Source organism: Haemorhous mexicanus, chromosome 5 (genome assembly GCF_027477595.1).
Source record: "Haemorhous mexicanus isolate bHaeMex1 chromosome 5, bHaeMex1.pri, whole genome shotgun sequence".
Taxonomy (NCBI): Eukaryota; Metazoa; Chordata; class Aves; order Passeriformes; family Fringillidae; genus Haemorhous; species Haemorhous mexicanus.
In genome coordinates this window covers 60,753,869-60,776,240 of record NC_082345.1, presented here as the reverse complement: position 1 = coordinate 60,776,240, position 22,372 = coordinate 60,753,869, and the positions used below count along the sequence as shown (strand labels likewise).

At 41.5% G+C, this 22,372-nt stretch overlaps 1 protein-coding gene across 4 annotated transcripts in view; it reads left to right on the top strand.

Moving 5' to 3' along the window:
- The window catches only part of GRAMD4 (GRAM domain containing 4), a 75,488-nt gene that overhangs the window by 1,065 nt on the left and 52,051 nt on the right, over nucleotides 1-22,372 (top strand). Inside the window, exon 1 of one of the 4 annotated variants that reach the window (XM_059847293.1) lies at nucleotides 24-144. The exons of 1 other annotated variant lie outside the window; for it this stretch is intronic. The gene's annotated coding sequence lies outside the window, so the exon portion shown is untranslated. Of the gene's footprint in view, nucleotides 1-23; nucleotides 145-184; nucleotides 204-22,372 lie in introns of those variants that run through there. 2 more of the 4 variants (XM_059847289.1, XM_059847290.1) reach the window with 2 other exon arrangements.

Below are 22,372 nucleotides of genomic sequence, written 5' to 3'. Positions count from 1 at the left end.
GCCAGCAATGTGCTGATTCCTCAGATCATGCAGTGTCTGGATGCATCTTGGTGTGGAGCAGTGAGCCACGGCAGTGTTGGAGCAGTAGAAGTGGAGGAATGCTGCTGGAGAGCTTACTCGGGAGGAGATGGAGAGGATGGCATGGTAAATGGCTGTTTTGCAATTCAGGCTGAGAGCCTGGACTCCTGCAGACAGGTCAATAGGTATGCGTGGATTTTGTGGCCTTCTGTGTGCTCCAGTGGGTCATCGCTGGGCTTGTGTGTGCAAATGGGGCAATGGGAAATGACAGCTTTTTGTCATGTTTTTGTGTCTTGCCTTGTTGCTGCAGCTCAGGAGTTTTAGATTAGTAGATGTGGTACTGTTAAGCTTGTGTGATTATGGAATGAATGATGGACAAATTCTCGGTATCAAATTTCCAGTGGTGGTTGAGATGTGGGTGGGGAGAGGAAATATTTAATAAAGTAGGGCTCTTAGGTCCCTTAGCTTTGCATTATTTGGTGGTATCCTGCCATTACTTTTAACATGTGATAGTTTCATTCCACAGAATTAGAAGTGTGAGTTTAACTACTTTTTTTAATGCCATGTTTAGTTATCAAATACCACATCTAGTTGTTCTGAAAGGGAAGGCTTTTTTTAGTCCTAGTCTGTGTTCTTCAGAAGCTGACAGTTAAGCTGCTAGCTCTGAAACTAATAAAATACAAAATTGATGTTGTTATGGCACTGAATTGTGCAAAATTCCATGAAAGCCTGAGTTATGTTTCACTGTTTTTCATATGATTGCCACAAGAATGTTTGGCTCATCCCTCTGCCCTAATAAAGGTGGTTTTGGGCTGAGATGCCAGACTGAACTGAAATGAGCCATGCCGTGCATCCTGCTCTGCAGGTGAGCTCTTGGAGCTGGTGTCAAATGGTGGGATGTGGGACTAACTTGAGTTCAAGGATCAGACTGATAGGTTTGGTTTTGGTTTTTTTTCTCATTTAACTGTGGCACTATTGAGATGTGATCTGCTCAGCATGTCCTTGGTCAGAGGGTGGCTCTCAAGCAGCCTGGGGTTGGCTGCTGCTGTTTAGATGTGTGTGTGCCACTCCTTGGCATGGTACAGCTTCTGCTCTGGGCGGAGGCATCACCCAGGCTTTGACCTCCTGCCTCATGCCTTGCCAGCATTGCTGTGTCCTGCTGACCTGACCTCAGTACCTGGAGGGGGGGCGAGGAATTAAGGGCAGCAGCTGGGAAAAGTCTGTCCTGGCTCTGCTCTTTCATGAGGCCCGGTTTTAAAGAGACTGGTGGAAGGGTGATTCCAAATGAGGAGGCAAAATCAGGGGGCTGACTGGCAGCCCTGCTATCTTTCCAGCTGGAAATGAATTCCCAGTGATTTACAGCAGAAACTGTTCCCTACCCCTTCTCTTCCTGTGAGTGATATTGAAAGGTTATAGGAGTAGAAGTTCATGATACAAATGAATGGCTGGAGGAGTATTATGTGCCAAAGAGATTCAGTGTTGTTTGAGACCTGGGGGGAAAAACCCCAGCTGGAAGACTTTGTTTTGGCAAGGGAACCCTTTCAGTGTCTGAAAAGTGATTAGTGCTGCTGTCAAAGGTCAGGTATAGATACTGGGTGTGAAACATTGTCTGTGGGTACATATGAAGTACATACATGTGGTACTACATGTGTGTGGTATGTCTTCAGCATCATTTTGGTACTAGAGTGTTCAAGCCTTAATACAGAGACTTCAGGACTAGGGAGAGGCATTAGCTGTTTAACCTCCAAAGTGATGACAGATCTGTTGGAAGAATAACAAAGATCCCATTTCTCCTTATTTTGTCTGCTTAAAATTCACATTTTATTTTTTGACTGTATCACCACCAAATGTATAGGGACTCTTGAACACCATTCTGTGTTTTGTGTAACATATGGTCCCATTAACAATTTTATAGTGACTAATTTTTTATTTAAGGAGTAATAGATCACATTTCCTGATGTTTTGTTTTTCATAGGTCTGGGTAATAAATGCTGTTCAGGAAGGCTTGAGTCAAGGGCAGCATATACCTCACTGATTTTTTTGGGTTAAAGTTATGTAGCTATTCAATGGTTTGTTGTGGTCTCTTCCTCCCTCTCTTACCCCCAGTATTTACCAGGCTTAATGAGGCTCTCTAACTTCAAAGTCTTGAAAGCCCTGGTTGTAACTTAGATACTCCATTATTATGTTCAGAGAATTCTGTCATCTTGAATTGGAGGCTCTCTTGTCCAAACCTCTGTCAGGCCCAAATAAAGTACACCATTTTCTTGCTTTATCCTGTAACACTGGTTCTGTTTCTTTCCTACACAGACTTTTGCAGCTAAAGAATATCTGCATGGCAGCATCCATGCTAGGAGGAGAGATCACTTTCTCTAATGTGTTAGTTTTATGACACACAGTTTGATCAGAGGGAAAGCTTTTGACAGTAAGTGCTTAATCAGGGTTTTCAAAACAGATTTTCTCTCTGCCCACTGCCCTTAACCTGGCAGGTTAATCCATGTAATAATCTGTGCACAGAAATACAGACAACAAATGTACTGCTTCAGTTGTAATGTTGGGTGCTTTGAGGTTTTTAATCTGTTTTGGTCTTTGAAGTTTCTGAACATGCAAGTTTCCTCTTTGCACCTTGTGTTCATTGCTGTTGCTATGGGACACACACTCCCAAACCAAAGAAATTAGACCTTTTCCTAGAGGTCAGAATTTACTAAAAGAGTTATAGTTTAGTTGTGAACTCCCCTTAAAATTTAATGACTTAGTGCTGCTTTTTGTTATGACATAAGAAAAATGAAGTAAAGAGTCTTTGAAGCTACTTCAGACTTCATAAATATTAACAGGCTCTGCAGTCTTCAGAGAGAGTAGGTTCTGGATGTTTTTCTTCACCTTAATAGTATGGTTTCATTTGCACTGTAAATCTTCTTGTCTTGACAAAACTGAAAGAGCGGTTTTCAGATGCAAATCAGAAATACTGTATTTGTGGGTGGGAGCACTCTTGCTGTGTTTCCCCTTCTCTCTTGAACACCCAATCCTTTCTCCTGATGCATGCTCTGGGAGCAGAAAATTTAATTCCACAGCTTACAAGACCAGACTGTTAGAGGTGCTTAAATGATTGAAAATGCAGATTTTTTGCTTCTGAGGATGATGGAAAGTAAAGATTCACAGCTTGCATTGAAAAAATCCTTTCTATTTGCATCCTGGGCCACTATATATGTTTAATATTTGTCTGTGTTAATGAGGAAAAAACCCCACAGCAAGTGTTCTCTAAACATGCCTTGAGTGTACTCAAAATTGTTTCTGAGTTTAAAAACTAATTTGCATTTTAATAAAAACTGAAATTCTGTTTGGTTGCAGCTTCCTATAAACCCCAGGTTAATGCAGAACGCTTTCTGTGGTGGTCCATAAAGAACACTTCACCTTTAGGTACACTTTAGAGGAAGTTTGATGTATTCTTTTAAAACTTGCTCTAGGTGTCTCATCAGTAATTGAAGAGAATCAGTCTTTTTATTTCGCAGCATCATGGAATGACTGAGGTTAGAAGGGACCTCTGGGGATACCTGATCCAACCCTTGGCTCAAGCAGAGCCAGTTAAAGCAGGTTGCTCAGGGAAAAGTCCAGATGGCTTTTGAGTATCTCCAAGGATGGAGACCCCACAACCTTCCTGGGCAGTCTGTGCAAATTCTCAGTCACCCCCACAGTAAAAAAAGTGTTCCCTGACGTTCAGAGAGAACTTTCTTTGTTTCTGTTTGTGCCCCTTAGATATGCTTCTGTCACAGCACCACTGAGCAGAGCCCAGCTCTGTCACCTCTACACCCTCCCTTCAGCTTTTTATCTACATTTATAAAATCCTCCCCATGAATCTTTTCTTCTTCAAGCTGAGCAGTCCCAGCTCAGCCTCTCCTCACAGGAGAGATGCTCCAGTCCCTTTGCTGGACTATCTCCAGTATGTTCATGTATTTCTTGTGCTGGGGCCCTCAGAACTGGGCTCAGCACTACAGTTGTGGCCTCATGTTTCCCAGGATGATTTAAAAATAAGAAGCTTCTAAAGTAAAATGTGCTTTGTTTTTTTTTTTTGTACGCAGGTCCAAGAGGTCACTTTGGTGCAGTAAATCACTGGTGATTTACTCTCTGATACACTCTGAGTACTTCTTCCCTTCCATAGGAGCTAATGTTCCTTGCTTAAAACACTTCAGCATTTTCCTGATCCCATCAGTGCAGGCTTTGACAACTCTTTTGACCTGTGATTAAGGGATTTATGACTGGGTTTGCTGGCTGCACATGCCTAATAAGCGTAACCATTGGATGCTGAGTCACATGGGGACGTGTGTTTTTGGGGTGTGTTGATGCAGACTCCTGTCTGAAACAGAGCTCATTGCAGCTTATAATGAATGTGTGCTCACATTTGTGAGGGCACATTCCTGCTGTGGGCTGGTTTGGTTCTCCAGCAGCTACCCTCGTGCTCTGTTGGGGCTGACCTGCCCAGCCCTGCACTCCTGCATAGCTGCATCTCCCCCGAGATGAGCCTGGAGGGGAGCAGCTGTCTGTAGTCTAAACCCAGGCAAGTTTGGATGCTGTGTGCGGATATGGGGGATTCTGTAGTTGATGTTAAGTACAAAATTTGTAATCAGGGGCTTTATTTTTAGGTCAACAGGGCTTCTATTTTTAGGTGAACACTTCTAGGTGGAGAATAAAGATGTTGGTGTAATGCTGCTAGCGCTGGTCATGGACAGGAGGGAGAGAGAAGAACCAGAAAAAGGTGTAAAGCACAAAATATCACTTTATCCTTGGGTTTTGCATCAAATTCCTTGTGAAGGGATGCTAATTTCTTTACCATTAAGTAAATGTAATGGTTTACATTATATTTACATCTTATTAATGATAGTATGTGTTGTTAGTTAAGATAGGATTTTTTGAAGGTTCTTAAAAATATAGCAAAATCATGTGGAAAAAGCAGTTGGCAGTTGCTTGCCTTCTCTATGTCCAAATACAATGGTTGATAGGCACCTTTCAAATTTTCTTATTATCCCCCCAAAAGTAACTTCACAACATGAGAGGTCTGTACTTACCTTAATTGGAAAGAAAAAAACCATACACTTCAGGCTGGCCTGATGCATGCAGTTATTGACTGAGTGCAGTTAGTTTCCAGCTGCTAAAACTGTCTTACCAGATCTCTCGACAGGACTATCAGCAGTTTGTATTGGTATCTAGTATTACTAATGCTTGGCATTTTACCATGTTGTAAAAGCCACTTGTTCCTTCAATATTCATGTCAGCTATCAGGGTTACTGACATAGGGAATGCATCAAATTCTCTGGTTTGGAAACTGACCAATATTCAGAGATTAAAAATTAGTATCAGGTTTTTCAGTGAAGGATACACAAGCATCTTTAGATGCTCTCAAGGGTTTAACTCATAAACTAAAATTTATCATTAACTTAAATTTTGAAACTGTCTTCTTAAGTTAGAAATGTGTATGAAGAAGCTGACTTCTTAAGAGAATTTTAGGTTTAGAGGTACCCTCAGCAAAAAGTCCTCCAGCCTCTCATTATGTATTTTACTACCTGAGGCGCCACATTCCTTCTGCATTCGGAAAATGGTTTACATGTTTTTCTTTCTTTCTCTCTGGATCTCTTCTCTGCATTCCCAGGTGTGCACAATGCTTTAAAATACCTTGCTGCACTTCTCAAGGTCAGAAGTGTGTTGCAATTCCTGGGGAAGTGTCACAGGGCTACAGAAAGCTGGGCAGATTTCTGACTGTCAGCAGTTTTTCAGGAGTGTCACAGCCATAGGGGTGGGGAGACATGACGTGTCTGGAGAAGGATCTCTTAAAATGTAGGCATTTTTTGGACTTCACCTTGAGTAGTCCCTGCTGCTGTGTTAAAAGCCTGATGAGGATATACTTTTTTTCATGTTGTTTTTTAGAGGCAGGTGATGTCTGTAGGTGTACAGCTTCAGGGACCCACCTTACACTAGGACTGATGAAGGTGTCTAAACCCTGTAATTTACTGTAATTTGCTCCAGATCAGAATCCAGGGAACTGTATGGTTGTGTGCTGTGGGTTAAGGTGCTTCCCATGATACTTCTGTAGTAGTGGGACCACTACAGTGTCAGACTTCATTCCAGGGATAACCCAGAAAATGGGTGAGTTTATGTTTTCTGTGTTGTCTGGAGAGAATGGGATGTCCAATTTGAGCCTTAGAGATCTTAGCAGTAGAGCCCAGTCTGAAATATAACCCCATTCTGGGAGTGCAGGGAAAAATAGCCTGGGCCCTTGAGTGTTTTTTGAAATGCACAAGTATTGCAAGGAGATACCAGGTTAGAACAGGAGAAAACAATAGCATTTTAAGCACCCCAAAGATGAAATGCTGTGTACCTTCAATGTGATATTCCTTGCAGTTACATAGCCCCTGATAAACACAGCCTTTAACTGATTGAAATCAAGTGCAAGATGATCTGTAATCCACAATACTATCTCTGAACTCATTTCTGTGTTAGGTGCTTTCTTCATCTTCTCTCTTGCTCACCCTTTCCCTTGTGAGACAGGGAGTCGAGCCAAAGGAGTGCCTTCATGCACCTTTAGCTGAGATGTTTGATTCCCAGCAGCTGCCATCCTGTTTGGGTGGAGCAAAGATAGCTGAGAGGTTTGGAACTTGGGAACAGCAAAACATCAAAGCGTCCTCACAGGACTTAAACTAGGCTGTCTTTGGACTGGTGGAATCATCAGACAGTAGTAAAAACCATCTCTGAAGACTACTAAGTCTTGCATCGCCCTGCAAGGATTATGTCATTGGAAGGAGTAGGAAAAAGGGCAGTCTGTTTGAATGTATTCTTTATGTTGTATGACTTTTCAAAGCATTAAACCACTTGCAGGTGTTAATACAGTTAGATTAAGTTTATAATTCTTTGCACTTCTGCACTGCTTCTATCCAATATCTCACACTCCTTTAAAAGCTAATCTACAAAGTAACCCAGAGGATACCTCCGAGTGTCTGAGATCACTTTTTGTACCAAAATGTGGTATGACTTGGTTTTGTGTAAAACCCTGCGTGGTCTCAGCAGCTCTGTGGGATCACAGTGGTTGTGCAGTGGGAAATGCCCTTCCCAACAAGCTGTGAGCAGTGTGGCTGAGCACGGTGATCCTTTAAGAGAATTGCCAGCTGCTACAAGGTGCTTGTCTTGCAAGATCTTCCTCAGATGTAAGAGCTTCCTGGAAACTTGCAGTAAATAAAACTAATGTCAAGAGTTTTCAAAACACTGCAGAAATGAGAACTCTGTTCTCTTCCAGATTATCTGGAATAATAAGCAAGCCCTTTTCTATTTGGAAGAAATGTTCTGAAGACAGAACATTTCTGTTCTGACCCTTTTAATACTTAAGAAGGGTCTCGGCCTGTTTTGAAAAACTTTGTTTTCCCTCCCTGGCAGAGTTGCTTATGGGGCTGATGATTGTACATGCATTCAACAGCTCTTTTTACTTTCTGCCATGGGAATAACCAGCCAAAGTGCGATAGTTCCGACTTCCCCAGAAAAGTATATTAGGCAATATTTTTACAGCAAATACACATTTTGTAAAGCTACTTCTGCTTCTTTCCTGTTTCTTCCAGTAGCAATTCTTCCTCAGTTTGAGGGCTCTGCCAACAAAAATTCCCTCTAATGCTGGATCACTTATCCCTCTTGAAAATAAATGAAGCGCAAATACCATTTCTTGGAATATTTTACAGGAAGAATGTGGAGCTTACTTTGTTAGCAGTTTGAATTTGCTTGGTGAAGCTCTCTGGCCCTTGCAGTCCTTTGTTAAAGGAGAGCAAGGACAGTATATGCTTTTTGAGTACGAAACAATGGCTGACATTTTCAGTCTGGTTTTCCTGGTGCAGTGCAAGCCTGGCTGTGTCCATTGTCCACTCTGAGTTTCACTTGGATGGTTACAGCTAACCTGGTTTGAGACACTACAGGGTTCTATACAAAACTCATGTGTTTTGTTGTGTTTTGTTGTTAATACTTCAAAAATGCATAAATATTTTTTTTTTCTTTAGCAATAAGCTCTAAGTATTAAGCTGTTGTCTGTGACTCATTAGTCTGTTGTTGGTGACTGTTAAATCATGGAAAATCCTTCCATGCAGTTTGTATTCCTTATTGTCTGAAGCAAACTACAGCTGTTTGTTTTACCCTGAAGGAGGCTTTCTTCTCATCTGGCTAAAAGTTCATAATAACATCAGAGAGCTAATATGAAAGTACAGCAGACCTTATTCATTGAACAAAATATCTTGTGTGCAGATGAGTTTGAAAACACTACATAGACTGACACAAAAACTAGTGTCTCTTTTCTTGTTTTTTTCCTACTTCTTCTTCTCATTTCAAAAGCTCCTGCAGAACTAACTGTTGGTAGTTACACAGAGTGATGTTTTCTAGAACTTCTTTAATCAGTGGTTTAGTTGCTATGGGTTAATACTGCATTCTTGTAAAAGTCAGAAGAAAAGTCAGTTGAAGACCCATATACTTACTGGAAACACTGTAAGGGGGTTTGACCTTGAAGATGATTGAACGACCACAGATTGCTCATTGTGTGAAATGAGACATGAGAAACTGTGTTTAGGAAACAGATGCATTGCTGCTGATGGCTCTGAACCACAGAGGAAGCACCAGCCACGAGCTCTTGAGGTAGATTAGCTACAAGCATGCAGGTTTTCTTTGTTATGAGTTGATAATTGGAATAACTTATTTTTATTTTTAAATAAGAACTTACTAGTAGATTCATCTTTTAAAGTAAAAGTTGTTTTGAAAATACTCATGACTAGCAATGTGGTTACAGTCCTGTGTGCACCCTTGTGTAAGAATGGCAGTATGAAGTGGTCTGACCTCTTCTGTATGTTTGTTAACTATATACCAAATCCAAAGACTTTTTTTTCTGTACTTATGTGAGCTCTTGGTCAAGGTTGTTAATGCTGGCTGTAATCAGACCCAGCTTTCTGATCCCAGTGCCAGTTGTGATTCCTGGGCACTCAGAAACCTTCACACTTACTAGGAAACAGTCTTCTAATTTGGAAAAACTTGCTTTCATGTCTCTGGGTTGTGTGTTTCCCTCTTTTGAAGGAAGAGGGACATCCTTCTGAAGGAAGGGTTTTAGTAAGGAGAGGTTTTTATTTTGCTTGTTGCAATACATCTTTAGAAAAGCCTGATGCCCCTGGTATGCTGTGGGGCATCAAAGTTGAGTGCAAAAATTAAAAGCTAGAACAGTCCCTGATTAAAACTGCTGTTTAGTTTCTGAAGCTTTTGTACTATCCAACAAATAGAATGGTTTGGCAGGGGTATCCATAGGAGATGAACTATCCTTTGATTGTGTATTTACAGCTTTTCTTTTCACCCTAAAGACAGCCAGTCCCTGTTACTCATCAACTCTTCTTCCAAGACTAAGGTGTTGTTTAGAGCAGACTCCCATTTCCAGCCATCCAAGTCCCTGCTCAAGTTTAGTCTGTCTGCCTAGATCCTGCAGCTGGATGGAGGCTCCAGGTGTCTACAGCAAAGAAATCCAAAGATATCATCTTTCTTTTCCTTTTTCTTTCCCTTCACCAAATTTGATGTTTTGTAATTTGCTTTTGGGCATATTTTGCTCTGGAGATCCCCAGTATATTCAAGAATAATATGGTGTAGCTTTTACTTTTTTCTTTTTTTTGTTTTAACTTTTATGCCAATCATGTAAGCAAGTCAGAGGCTAGTGGGAGTTCAGTACTAGCTGGTGGTTCCATCATATTCTGCAGTCTTGAGTATACTTCTGACATGAATGCAAAAAGTCTCAGAATTCCAAGTTTCCATGACTTTGAGAGACTGTATCTGTTAAAACATTTGTGTAGTATAAACAAAAGGCTTGATATTCCTATACTGGAATTTGAGCCTGACTTGTAATTCAACTTTTGGGATCCTTCTTGAAAAGTGAAATCTAAGGTTTAGGTTTTAAAATTCCAAGATTTAAATACGTGAATATTATTTAAATAATTGGGAATAAGTTGGAGCTGTAACAAATCCCAGTTAAGAAACTGACGGAAGTGCCAAAAACGTCGCTCTCTGCCTTCATTTGTATCCATCCCCACATTCTTTAGAGAATTTTCATGAGGTCTTTGGAGGTCTGTGGGTGTTCCCTGGGCTTCAGCTGGTGACGTGGCCTCTCAGTTTTAAAATGAGGCACCACTGGCTTCTCTCTGGCTTTGACTTGGAAAAACACACTATTTTGTAGGAGTGGTTGGATGAAGAAGGGTGGATCTCTCCAGAAATCTCCTTTGTGCACTGAGGAAGCTTTGAAATGGGCACAGCTGAAGTGGTTTATGGTGGTAGGTGGGTGGATGGCTGCAAGGGCTGCGGCTCCCTACTCCTTGCTTCCCCACTCTGGACAGACTGCTTGGAAAGACACACGGCGTGTTCATGGCTCTCTGCCTCAGGGGACTTTGACCTTTGGACCTTTATGGTTGCCAACTGAAGTGTCAGCATGGCATAAATAAGTCAGATCAAGGAGTCTAATTCTGGCCCTCGTCCCAGCCTTAGAGGCAGACGTAAATGCCATCCTCTAGCTGGCTTTTAACTTGTTTGGGCTGATTGAAATGATGACTGATATAATCTTATTTCTTTTCCCTTGGTTTCTTCACTTTATTACTAAACTCTCTCCTGCTATCTTTGTGTTAATTTAAATCTATTTTAAATCTGAAGGCTCAACATGTGCCAGGTTGCTATTTGCTGTCGTTGGCTTTGAATTATTTTAGCAGCCTGACAGGCTTTGCGTTGTAGCTGTGACATTTTGAGACAAGAAAGTACTGGGGGTTTTTTATAATAGAGCATGCAAAAAGTATGGTAATTTAGAGTGCATTTGCAGACTTGGTTAATAAACCAAAAAGCTGATCCATGAAGTGCAGACACCATTGGATTCATCTGTTACCCCGTGCTTGGGATCAAATGGACCATTCTGGCAGAGATTTTTTTTTTCCTTTTCCATGTGTTGAGTACATATCATATTGAAACCTCATGGAAAACTTGCTAGTACTGCTGTTTCAAGAGGGGAGCTGGTTCTCTTGGGAGAAATGCCACTTAGCCTGTGTGTATACTTTGGTGGTGATGCTAACAGTAGGCTCCCCCTTTGCAGAGAAGTGAAGCTGGTTTGTTGGCATGCCCTGCTTTATTTAAAGACTTGCTCTAAGATAATCTTGTTCCAGTTGTTTCAAGCAGCTTTAGAAATGTAGTTGTTAACTCCTGTGCATAACTTCTTGTCATCTGCAGTTATGAGGTGATAGAATGTAAGAGGCACCATTAAAACGTTAATTTTTTACAAACCTGACCAAATTAGTATGAACTGGGCAAGGTTATGGTTATTACCTCAGCTGTTTGGTTTATTGTTAGGAAAAGGCTTTATATCTTCCTTACAGACTTATGTAAAGCATAATTTCTATGTTTCCTTGAAATTATGGAATTTTTTCTTTTGTTTTCCTTGGCTCTATTCCTCCTTTAAGGAGGCCTCAAAATTGCTCATAGAATGTGACCACACATCTCCATGTTTTGTCCCTGTGGCAGCCTGTGTGTGCTCCAGGCTGCTGGAGGTGGGGAGCTGAGCTGCCCTGTGTGTGTGTGTGAAGATGAGTGCATTAGGATTGCTGGCTGGAGCTCATTTCCAGCAGCGTTGAGTGTCTTGAGTGACGAGTTATTTTGGTTTTGTTTGCAAAATGAAATAGGTTTTGTCAACTAATAAAATTTGTGAGAAAACACAAGAAGGTCTGGGGAACTTGAGTAATGCCTTTGGTTTTTTTTTTTTCCCCCTCTCCCTGACTTCTCCATCATTCTTTACAAGGTTATTCTACTTCCTCATAGGCTGCGGTCCCCATCTGTGGCTGTGGGTGGGGTGACGGGATGTACTTTGCTCAGCCTCACCTTTATACTTCTCCATCAGTTGCCTGTTGAACTCTCACTACTGCTAAGCTTGTATGGCAGCCTCTTCCTGGGCTGGACTGGTGTCTATCTTCAGTCCTCTTCTTAGAGCAGTTAGTGGTATTGGCTTTTTTGATAGCAGTCGATATTACAGGCAGAGGTTTTTGGGAAAGAGCGTGCAGGAGATGCCCAGACAACTGCTGCTTCTTGGAAGAATCTGATTTAATAGCAAAGATTTCTGCTGAGTTTTGCTGTCCAGAGCATGTTAAAATCAACGTGTGCAATGAAAGATGAAGTTATGGCGGAAGACCCGAGCAGTTTACTGAACAAAAGAGTTAACTTGCAAGATTGTGGTTCTATTCCTTAGTGATCTAGTTTCTCACAGGACTGTACCCTCTGCTCCCTGGCATGGCTAACCTAGCTGGGGGTTTGGTTTGGGTTTTGTGTCTTTAAAATTTAGCATTTCTAGTGTAAGCATGGGGACAAAGAGCAGATATTCTGCCTCCTACGGGAGTGATGTAGTTTGAAGTGTGAGAGCATAGAGGTTTGCTCCTGTAAGGAAGATTACCTTGAGCAGCAGGGCTTTTCAATCTGGAGCCTGCCATTTCACTAGGTTAATTATTTAAACAAGTAATTGCAGTTCAGATATCAAGGCCGTATTTCGGGTACAGTGATTTCTTTCTTTGCCCAGCAAATGTAACAGCAGTGCAGTTGGACTTACATAAAGGGCTGCAGTCAGAAGAAATGCAGGAGGGGTCTGAGATAACTACAGACCAGATTCGGTGCTTTCCTTTGTCACACAACTTCCTCTGCTATTTCCTAACTCTTCTACGTGGAGTAAAATATCTCTCTCATCTTTTGACAAGCTGTGTGGGTGGAATGAAGGAGGCTCTTTTCCAGAGTGCTGCTTTCCAGCAGAGCTGCTGTCAGTCTGGTGGGAACTTGACCTTGACTTTTTTACTCTGTGGTAAGATTTCAAGGAATAGTTTACATGGCTTATACAAGTGGCTGTGTAGTACAGGCAATGCCAGAAATTAAGCTGATGCCTGAAACCAGACTTACTGTATAAAACTTGGTCTTTCTGAGTTACTTCTTCATTTAACTTACTCTGATAAACCCCATCTTTGTGTGTTGTGCCTGTCCTTTTACACAATATTTATGCAAGTTTTTACACAATATATTATGCACCTTCATTTAGAGGTTGACATGATGAGTAATTATTATACTGCAAACTTGTGTAATCCGTGGTGTATTTTAACTTTTTACCCCCCTTCCCTCTCTTGTGTACTGGTAGCACCAACTTCAGAAGCATTTTGAGATTTTGGTTGGGAGAAAGTGACAAGTAATAGAATGAGCAGCAGCTCTGCTTCTTGCATGGAAATATCTTTGATTTGGAGATTATAAACATTCTTTGTAAGCTCAGAGCCAGTAGGAAAGAAAAGATGCTGAATTATAGTGGTGGTTGTAATTGGCATGTGCTACCTATGTCTTTCTAGTTCTTGAAATTGCAATGTTATATTTAGCCACAAGAGGAGAAGTTAAAAATCTTTAATGCATTAACATTATTTTTATAACTGCATGGCAGTTGGAGAGCTACTGGTGTTTGGTAAAATGCTCAGTTCTTTTTCCTCAGCCCTGTCTGTCTTTTGATTTTGGTAGTTGGCATAACTGAAATGTTTGATTTTTTTGCAACATTCACATTTCAGAAGGTTAATGAATTCTCAGATACTTAAAACTTGGAGAAACAAGTTACAGAGTGTTGTACACAAAATTACTGCATCTTGGGAATCTTTCACTGAAAATTTTCATCTGGGTGGTTTCATGTTAACTGGATACTCAAGTTCTAGAGTTGGCTTCTACTGAATTGTCTCCCTAATTGAGGGAAGACCCTCAAAACAGACCATCCTGCTGTACCCTAGCCCTTATTCTTGTTCTCAGTGAGGAACCCTGATAGTTATGTGATTTGGGAAATATGGACCTGGGCCTGTGGTTTCTTGGTGTCAGAAGGGTGGGGGCTTTGTTTTATCCCTGCCTGTGTAACGCAGCAGTTGCAGCCTGTGGTCTTTTGCCGATAAACTCGAGTAATTCCTTCTGTATGGCCTTGCCATAAGTGAAATCTCAGTGCACAGGAGGCTGGGCACTGTGGCTCTGGGAAGTGTTTCTCACATGTGAGAGGTGCAGAGGTGGTGAGGGCTGGGGCAGGCTTCCCTTCAGGCCTGGCTTGTGCTCTCAGCTGTGCTCATGGCTGTACGTGCACAGCAGAGATCGGTCAGGCTGTGCTCGTTAGCTGTGAGCTGTGTCCTGCCTCACTTGGGTACATCTTTGTTTGTACACACAGCAAACAAAAAGGAATGCACATTCTTCAAAACCAGACAATGCTGTGCACCTTTGCTCTGTTTTCATAGGTTGCTGAGTGAGCTATGATCAGACGCCCTGAGCTGATGAGATACTTGCTTCAGATAGTCCTCTCAAGGAAACACCCACTAGGACCAAGCCAGCCTGTGTACACCTTGGAAGGCTGTTCTCAAAGAATCTTTTTTTAAGCTTGGATTGCAGCTCATTTCTACAGTGTCTTTTTTTCTTAGCAGTACTTTACTTCTCTGATTTATCTGTAGTTACCCTCTGAAGATGAACATGCAGTTGAGATGATGAAAAACTTGGCATCAAAGAGGTGTCAATAACTTGCTCTTTTTTACCTTGAAGGGATATAATCAAAATTCTTCGAGGCTGGCAGGGCTCACAGTTTTTATAAACAGTCAGTGATTACCTTCTTAATAAACTTATTAGTTTGCATAAGATGCTCGTGCCAGGATATGTACTTCCAACTTTAAATATTTATTTTAAAGTAGGTTGCAAAAGACCAGCATTATTCTGAGTGTTGTGTACAGTTTCCATTTGAACAGTGGAAGAGGAGATAAACGCAGTGACGACTTAATCTTACCCTGTGTTAGTTGTGTCCTGTCCTTCTGCCCTATTTGTCACCCCTGTGTCTCTGTTTTTATAGGCAGAAGCTGTGCTTGCTGAGGGTAGCACTTGCTGTGTGCCCCAGCTTCTTTCCTGCTGGAAGCCCATCCTTCTCGTATGCAGAGGCTTCTTGCTAAGCTGGTGATGCTCATCTTCCTGTCTTCACCCTCAGCTCTGCCCTGACTAGTAGACAAAATTCAGAGCAAGGAAGCAGAAAAAAGCCTTTTGTCAACACCAAGCTGTGACAAACTCTTCCCTGTCCTTCAGAGCAGGGAATGAAGCTCTTGAGTCCAATTTCTGAAACGTGCCTTGTGGCAGCTTCATAAACACTGTCTTTGGGGTGAAGCTTTGCAGCTGTTTAACCTTATTTAAGTGCAGGTGGCTCCTGTAAAAGGATGCTTTCTCCCTCTGCCCACCACCACCACCAAATTTTTCTGTGTGGGAGTAGCAGAATCTCCAATAGTCTGTGCTTCCCTGAGTGAAACTGTATCCCTGTCTGCTCTGGTTAAACTGACCTTGCCAGAAAACAAACACAAAAATTAGTTGCTCAGTAATGAGCTGATAAACTGCATGAGGGATCAAATGACATAAAGGCTGTGGCAGAAATTAATGGTGTCAGCCTGTGATCTAGTGGGCTTCAGGCTTGGCTGGGCTCCTCTGGGATTGGGATGGGAGCACAGCAGGGGAGAAAGGAGGACCCAGTGGGTGACCTGGAAGGGAGAAGTTCATGTCAGTATTAGCCTTTATCACGCCGTGCTAACCCTTTCACAGGCTATCTGCCATGGCTTGAACTGGTGGCTCCTCCAGTCCATGCGTGCTGCTGGAGATTCTCTCTGCAGGCAAAGTCTCTGTGCAAGGCTTTTTTGTGCAGCTCTTCTGGTGGCATAACCAGTGTCTGACTTTTATTGTCTCCCACACAGGTGTCCTGAGGAAGAATGAGTTTCATCTTCCTGTTCAGGAGTTAAAATTCTCAATTTAAAGACAAATTAATTTATCAAAGCCTGTTAATTTTAGGTTTCACAATGAGAGACAGAGGTTTAACTGTTACAGACAGAGGAAGTATGTATGGTGGCTCCCTGTCAGCAGAAGAGGTGTTAGGGTAAGTGGGGAGTTAAGGATAAAGTACAACTCCCACAGATACTTAGTGGAAACAATTATTGCCTTTTGTTCCTTGACACAGTGGGGTTTGTGGATCGGTACATATGTGTGGTTTGGGGTTTGTTTTTTGAGAACTGGTCCACCCACAATTTTCCAGTGGTGGTCAAGTCAAGGGCCCCATTTTCAGCTGTCTTGGACACGGAGCAGCAGCTCCCCCTTCTCCATCCTTCTGTGGAGGGTCACTGGTGCTGCTGCCTCCCTCGGCTGACTGAAGGGCTGGTTCCCAGGTGCTTGAGGGATTAAGGTCTGCAACTCTGCAGGAACTGAGCAGCTCATTTTGGGAATGTCTGCCTTAACATTTTTGCCAAATATGTGTGAAGTACTGTCTGAGGAGGGTAGAGAAGAGAGCCCTACAGCCTGAAGCCACCACGTTCTGGGTCTCCCCTCTTCCCCCAGCCCTTTTGTTTGCAGCAGTCAAGCTGAAGGTTTTGAAGACAAGTCACTTTTACTATGCAGTCCTGATTTGTCTCCCAGGGAGCTTCATGTTGTGAGCTGAATGACACGTTACTCCCTTTTGGGGAAAAACCGATAGATTTTACCATAATGCATATTCATGAAGCTGCATTATGGTTGCTGTGACAACCTCACCACTGGCAGTCGAGATCTGTATGTTGAACTTCATCTCCAGTCCCCATATTGAACCATAGAACATGTTACACAGCTTTCCACTCTTTTCTTCCTCCCCTCCTCCTGGTGGGCAATATAAATTGTTTGAGTTGATGCTTAATTAATAGCTGCATCTGTTTAAGTCTGCAACACCAAAGCACAACTTCCTGTTGGTTTCCAAAGCGTGTTAACTGAGTGATGCTTCTGCTGGGAGTGTGTAACACAGAGGAAGTGATTCTGGTGGGATTTTTTTTGTTTGGCTCCCTTCAAACTTACAGGCATAATAATCCTGAGTTACTAAGCATAATGTTTCTTCAAAGGTAGCCTGATAACTTCATCTGTTTTGAAGAGAAACAGCCCACCAGAGTCTATCCCCCTAGTCTAGTCTGTTCCTAGAGTTTTAAGGACTCCTGACCCTGAAAGGAGCTTTTAATAGATGTTACTCAAAACCAGAAAGGAGTTTGTTCTGGGTATGTTATGGCCCTGAAGCCAAGGGTGATGTAATTCAAGGAAGACTTGACCAGACTGTGACGCTGAGGCAGTGAGTGTTATTTCAGGATGAACCTGTTATGATGAGTGTGGGGAGGGCTCAGCTGGAAGATTTGTTTGTGTGTTTGTTGATGTCAGAAATTGAGGGCACTTGCACAATGCTTGTAGTTTCCAGAGAGTGTAAGCTGCTCTTGGCCAATCCAACTGAATGTTTGGCCCATAGTATTGCAGTCTTGGTTTCGAATGACAAGTGATGACATCCTATACTGAGAACCTAAAATATTGTATTGTCCTGGATGAGCTCAATCTCACGTTGGGGCTGTTCGTGAAAGGGCTGTGTTGAGTGTGAGTTAAATGTCTGTGTGCTAAATGTCTTTGGTGAGTCGAGCTTAATGCAAAGTTTTCTTGAAAGGTGCTGACTTCACCTGTACAAAATCACTCCCTGTTGGTCAAGAAGAGCTGTGGGTAAAGCTTGGCTTTCTTCACAGATGTGAGCCTTCTGGAGAGTAGTTTGGGAGAAGTCTGTGCACAGGGGGAAGAAAAGTGTCCTTTTCTTTTATCCTGTGCTCTAGGATGACCCTACTTGAGTAGGAAGGTTGGACCAGATGAGCCACTGTGGTTCTTTCCAGTCTGACCCATTCAAATTCTGTGAAAAGCTGAGCAGACAAGGAGCTCTCTAGTGCAGCTGATCTTTCTCTGGTTAGTTTCTTAAATATTAATAAGTACAAAATGTTCGGAAAGTGACTTGAAATGAGATTCCATTCATTAAAATGAAAAATTGGGGGGAAAAGTCATGTAGCAGGAGGGAACTTTTTGCACAGAACATTGTACAGAGGACTCTGAATCTGTATTAGATATACTCTGTTCATTCTGGTTTTAGTTAAACATGTCTAGAAAAGAATACACCAAGCTTAATTTTCAGTGTATGTGGATGGATTGAGTTTGTCTTGTGTTACTGCTCTCCTATCAACTCTCAGGATATTATTAAGGAGCATTTCAGTGTAGAAGTTATGAATACCAAACACAATCTTGATACTTTCCACTCCCTGACTTTGCACATCTCTTCCTCATTACAAGACCAAAATGTCCTGGTGTTGACAACAATGTCTGTATTTGTTCATCCACACACCCTGGCTTTTCTTGGATACCAGGGCTCTTACAGTGGACTTGTGCAGAAATGTATTTTGAGAATGAAAGGACAATATAAAGGAGATGGAATGTAAAGATGAGAACTAGGGGTATGCTAGATTTGCAGGTCATCTTCAGCTTTCTGAAAAGCTTTTTTTCTATCTAAAGGAACATGAGTGCTTTGAAGGCTACTGTACTGTATCATAGTCTTGTAGGGCCTTTTTGACCTGGAATGAAATTCATCCGTGATGTTTTAAGTGGTTTCTTTGTTTGCTTTCCCTCAGGCTCCAGACTAACACTTGCAGAGGCAATGCTGTTGACTTTGTGTAGCAGGTTTGTGTTTTGTTAACAGCTAAGGAAAACTGACTGAACCCTCTGTTGCGGAGCAGAGCCCTTTCTCTGAAAAGTGCACGTGAAGATTTAGCTGTTCCATCCCTGCTGGGTCTACCAGGCCACAGACTGTACTTGTGTAAAAACTGAAGGCAGCAACAGAAACCAAAACCTGTGAACTACATGTGGGAGACTCTGGGGTGAGTTAAGGCAGGTTTCAGACATTTGGGTACTGCACTTCCCTGAGTTCCCTCTGCATCCCGACCTCTTCCACCTTCATGCAGTTGTAGAATATTCCTGCAATATTCAAATATTGCAATATTTCTGCAAATATTCAATATTCCCTGGAAGCTGATTGTCTGCTTACTGAAGCATCTCTATAAACATAGGCTGGAAAATTTCTTGTAGATCTCCTTAAGATTTTCATGTGGAAGTTTGGGAAAACTTGATTTTTCTGTTCTTAGTATATATTTGGAATGTGAGTGTATGTTGGTTTTGGTTTTTGGGTCTTGATATATTCATTGGAAATACAGGTCTGACAGTTGTTTGAGGGTTTTACATATTAGGTCAAAATAAAGGCATCTCTTCCCTGGCCCTCTCTAAAAGGAATAAAGCTTCCGGCTTGAAGGATTTGTGTTAGCTGGTGTAGATATTAATGGCAATTAAAAGAAAATCTTTAAAGATTATTTTAGCTAGGAAGTTTTCTAAGCATGGAAAAATAGACCCTTTTCACTTGATTATTGTCACTTGTATAACAGTGTTGGGAAATGCATGTTTGGCAGTGTTTAAAATGCATGGAGTTAAAATACTTTTATTTTTATTACAGTGTTACGATATTTGTTAATAGTTAGTTTGAAAGCAGAATGAAATGTGGGTCTGCCTTTGCACTCTGAGCTCCTCATGTGCAGAGTTGCATGGTGGCTTTGATGTAGTGAATATGGGGAGTTAGTAGAAACAGCCAGAAACTCACAGCTGAACCAGTGGGGCTCAGAATGGGTGTTTGGGTAGGGGTGGGTCCAGGATAGGTAGCTGGGAGAAGGTGAGGGATGAAGAGCTGGTGAAGCAAGTATTTTGATATTTAGTTGCTGTATTTTACAGTAAATCTAATTCTAGATCAGATTCTGGTCTTTCATTTTACAAAAGCTTCCCCAAGCTTGTCTATATTTGACTCAAGTCAGTTGGAATACAGAATCTCCAAGAATCTTTTTTCCTAGTGAAACTGCTGAAATGTCAGCATAAAAAAAAAAAAAAATAGTTGCTGGTTGCAGGAACAGGCTGCTGACATAAAAAGCCTGTCTTAGATCCAGCATTTGGCTAGAGGCCAGATAATGAGTTTTCTGGGAGCTTGTTGGCAAGCTTACATTTCTGCTTAGGTTAATGTAATGTAACTGTAAGTAATTTGGAAACCTGGTACATGCAAAACAATTTTTAGACAAAATGATCTTATTATTTTTAAATTTTAACTGAGAAGATATTTTTATTAACCAGCTTCTTGTACTTCAAGCACTTCAGAAATGCCTTGGAGAGTGGTTCTTTACTATGTCCTCTTTTAATGATTAACCTACTGAATAATCCTTTAAAAATATTGACCCTCATGACATACCTGTCAAATCAGAAGTTATGCTGACTTCATTCATTGGAGTGATTTAAAGAAAGGTTTGCATTTTTAAAAGGCTAGGTGGTAACATACATAGGGGTAAGTCATGAGTTTTGTGAGTAAAAAAATACCATAAATGTGTCCATGGGTAACCTGTTGGCCAGGTTATTCTGTGACCTTGGGCTGAAATGCATGAACCATCCTAGGATGAGAAAGGAGCTCAATTTCCCAAAATGATGCCCATCCTTGTCAGTGGGAGTTATGCCCATGTGCCTTTTCATTGTCCTTGTGGCTTTTTTCATTCGAAGGGTTGGAGATTTCTCCATCTCAAGATGTTTTTGATGCTTCTTATTTCTTACATGTGCATGTGAATTTATGCTAAGGGAAAGAAAGCTGAATTCTGCATTTGAACCATCTGTGAAAGTACTGGATATACCAGGCTATAAAAGCTGTCCAGATCCAGCCCTGTCCTTTGAGGAACAGTGGATAAATGTGGCTTTAACAGGGGAATGTTGAGGACTCCTGTTTCTGTCCAGGACAGCAGTGCTCATCTGCAGTAGCTGCTCCATCTCTAAGAGGGATAGAGAAGGCGTGGGATGCATCCTTGTCCTCCATCGTTATGGGCTGCCAACCACTCCAGAAAAGGAATAACTCTTCCATGCTTTATGATTTCCATGCACTGCTGTAGCATTAGCAGTGACAGCGTGGATGATGAGCAGGCAGGATTTGGTTTACAGCTGCTTTGCTGTAGGTCTCCTACATGGTATGTAAATCTGGTTGAACATAGATGGGGAGATCATTGTGATGGGAGGGAGAACAATACAGTTGTGCTGGTGCTTATCAGAGGTTTAAACTTCCCTCATACCATTTGTTCCCTAGTTGCTATTAATAGTAGGGAATAGAGATATTTCTGGATGTGATAGCTGACAAGTTTCTTCATCAAATAGTCAATGAATGAGCAAGAAGTGTTTCTATTTTAAACATAGCTCTGACAAGTAAAAGAACTTCAAAGAAAAGCTGCTCTTAGAAAATAACCTTGGTGTGAGTTACCACAAGTGTTTCTCTATAAGTGATAGATTAAACACAGGGTTGAAACTTTAAGCATCTCTGATAAAGGAGGAATTTTGTGGTTTTTTTTTTTTTTTTGCCAGCTGTACTGTAAGGGGTTTGTATTTGTTTAAAACTTCTGTGTTTAATTGAAAGGTGCTAATAAACTTTGGCAGAGGTGCAAACTAAGACATATTGTAAGGGAATGATCTGGTTTGAGCTTGGTGTGAATAGTCAATGCCCAAGTGTTAGGGTAAGTGGAGAATCCATAGGGAAAGTTGAAGAGCTCTGTTGAAAAGAGGTTTGTCCTAGGAGGTGAGAATTTCCTTAGGTACAAAGGCTGTGGTAGTAAAAGGTTTTTCTATTTTGCTCTTTATTTTTACTTCTGAAGTGACGTGTCTGAATTTACCTTTGTACTTCCATCTGACACCAGTGTCTGGGTTGATGTGCCATGAAGCTAACCATGACTTCTAATGAAGAGGATCGTGGTGCTGACCATAGAGGACAAAACGGTAGTACCAGGAACAAGTGCCTCAAAATAGATTTTTAAAAATCCATTTGCTAGAGCCTGGTATCATCCTCCAGATGAATATCTGTGTGCTGAGATAACTGTGGCTGTTTTGTTATAAACTGACAGAGCAGGAGCTTGCTGGAGTGACAGGATCGAGGAACTGTTTGGTTTGGCTTTTTTTTTTTTTAAAGATGGAGCTTGGCACCTTTGGTGCAGACTGTGATTCCCTGAATGGGACCAGTTTGGCAAGTCTGGATTAAATCAGAAATGACACACTGCAGTGTCTTGAAAAGCTGCCATTACAATGAGTTTAGGCACAAAAATTAAGCTTTCTTCTGTTGTCTTTTAAAAAGCGAAATGCTTCTCCAAGTATAATTTCAGGGGTATACAAGATTGTCAGTTGTGGTAATTTTAAGGATTTTGGCAATGTGTTTGAATATGATTTTTGGTCTGTTTCAGCTGTCTTAATTTTTCATGAAATCTTCTGCATGGATCTCTCTGTGGCTTTTTTCAGTAAACCCTTGGTACTTTCTGTTTTGTTAACCTGAAATATGATAGCATCCTTACTCTTTTGCTCTAGTTTGTCTGGGAATTTAAAACTTGGTTGTGAGGCTTGGTTAATTTTCCTGTCTTTG